Source organism: Neovison vison, chromosome 5 (assembly GCF_020171115.1).
Source record: "Neovison vison isolate M4711 chromosome 5, ASM_NN_V1, whole genome shotgun sequence".
Lineage (NCBI taxonomy): Eukaryota > Metazoa > Chordata > Mammalia > Carnivora > Mustelidae > Neogale > Neogale vison.
In genome coordinates, this window is record NC_058095.1 from 121,532,236 (window position 1) to 121,534,657 (window position 2,422).

Here is a 2,422-nt window from a genome sequence, read left to right on the forward strand (position 1 = left end):
TCAGTGAAGCCTTCTCACTCACCTTATTTACAGTTGTATACCCTACCTTCTGTCCCTCGTTATCTTTCTCATGTTTTTCTTCATAACACACACACACACATACAAAATGTTAGATTTATGTTAGATAGTGATGCTATATGTACATATAAATACTAACATAATATGTAATCTCTGCTTGTGTGCATGCATGTACACATATACACACAATTTGTGAATTGTCTATCTTTCTTTACCAGAATGTCAACTCTGACCACAGAGATTTTTGGATATCCTGCTCACTGCTAAATACTGATGCCTAGAAATATACCTGGCACATAGTAGAAGCTCAATAAATTATTGTTAAATGAATGACTACACAGTTGGATAAAGTAATCAGTGACTTGACATAGCTGATTTATTTCTTGAAGTGTATCGTAAGTGAGACCATACCAGGCCTCCTTTTACTAGGCTAAATACTCTGAAATTGCTGATAATTTGCTTTGACCTGCACAAATGGCTATGGTTAATATTACGTGTACATTTCCCTTCCATTTCTTGTGTCTTGCCTCTTTTTGTCTTCTGATGGCTAGCATCTTCTCTGGTTTGTCTTCCTCACACTTACCCATCACTTCTCAATGCCACTGTCACAGTGAAGAACTGGCTTGGCCAGTAGATTCATGACACTCTCTTTCAATACTTTATCCATAACTCATCTGAGACCTTTCCCACATAAGCCACACAGGGTAACTAAGCATCAGATACTGTGGGAATCAGATGCATATGGAGAAGAGGACCCTTACCTCTCCTATTCAAGTCTCTGGCGCATTTCTGGAGACTTGGGATCAGTGTCCAAATTGGCCGAGAGACAAGTATGGTGTTAATGCTTTCTTCTACCTCTCTTTGATCAGCTGCTTAGGTAGAACAGGTTATCCAAGCAACTGTGGTAGGGTCACTACAAGTGGAATGATCGTGAACAAGGTAGGCCAATTCAAGAAGTTAAAGGTGTGGTTAGATGCTGTCTAACAACAGGGCTTTGCCTTGGCCTGGTGGGAATTTAGAGAAAGGTCTGGCCACGGGTGAGGGTGGGCCTGCATTACTGAGCAGTGGGGATTGCATGGGATCATCATTATGCTGCATGACCCAGTTCAGAGAAGGACAATTTCTAGTCAGCCTTTGGTGAGCCAGTGAGGCCTGGACCCGTGCTTGCTTTATCTAGCTCATAGGGATGAGGAGGCATATAAATAGAAGAGGTAGAATGATCAGCAAGTTGACCTTCATTCCCATCTTAACTACTGAGAAGGATACCAGTCCCTGGGCCAAACCAAGGGCCCAATTCAGGTATGGGTCATAAATGGGCCCAGCTGCACCACAGCTTCAGAAACCATGGGCTTTGTGAATTTTGTTTCTTCACATATGACAAATATCCAAAAGTCTTGTCTTTTTTTCTCTCTCTCTTTCTTTCTTTCCTTCCTTCCATCCTTCTTTCCTTTTAAATTGCTTTATTATCTTCGTAACATATAATGAACACCTTGCCATGCAATAGGGTAAAACTCTACATCTGACAGAATCTTATAGATTGGGTCAAATGCAACATTCAGTTAGCAGCTGGTGATAGGAGACGCATAGAAGACATGTGACACCAAAAAGTTTGCAACAAAGGTACATCAAACACATGTAAGTTCAGGGGGAAAAAAAATCAGGATTCAAGGCACAAGGCAAAACTCCTGATGGTCATGATGAGGAGGGTCAGGGCTAACTGCCCGCAGACTATGACTGAATTGCTTTTCCCTCAACTGTTCCACTGTCTCACTGCCTCCCCAATCCTTTCCATATTCCCTTCTCTCATCCTTGCCTGTGGATCCAAGCCTGGGAATCGTGTCCCCCCCACACTGCAGGACGGGCTGCCTAACATCGAACGGCCTAGGATTTACTCTAGGCACACAATAGTCACCAGCTTCCAAAGGGAGGGCCAAGGGCTCTCCTATATTAGCAACTCGCTCCTTTCCATCCTTTTCTTTTTTCATTTTCCTGGTTGGTCTTGTCCATGTTGAGATTTTTTACTGCTTGTTCCTCGTGGGCCTCTCCTTGTAGTCTCCTCCTCCCCATTCTCCATTCTCTGACACCCGTGTGAGTACGCCACTGTGACACTTAGACCCTGCTTCCACTCTGCCTACTACTCTTTGCGGACCCCCGGAGCAGGTACTGAGAAGGAAGGGAGCGAGCGACAGCCAGTGACAAGTACCCAAGAGTCTTCATCCATTTCTGCCCTGATATTGCGCCTGCATAGACTGGACCGAGTCCTCACACCTCCTCTCTTACTACCTTGAAACAATAGGTAACGTAGAAATCTGGAACAAGGATAGAAAGGGAAGCACTTCACTAATTTTTTTTTTTTAAAGATTTTATTTATTTATTTGAGAGAGAGAGACAGTGAGAGAGAGCA

At 43.4% G+C, this 2,422-nt stretch overlaps 1 pseudogene; it reads right to left on the bottom strand.

Moving 5' to 3' along the window:
• Positions 1–1,682: 1,682 nt before the first annotated feature.
• Positions 1,683–2,085, bottom strand: LOC122907451 (annotated as a pseudogene).
• Positions 2,086–2,422: the final 337 nt, after the last annotated feature.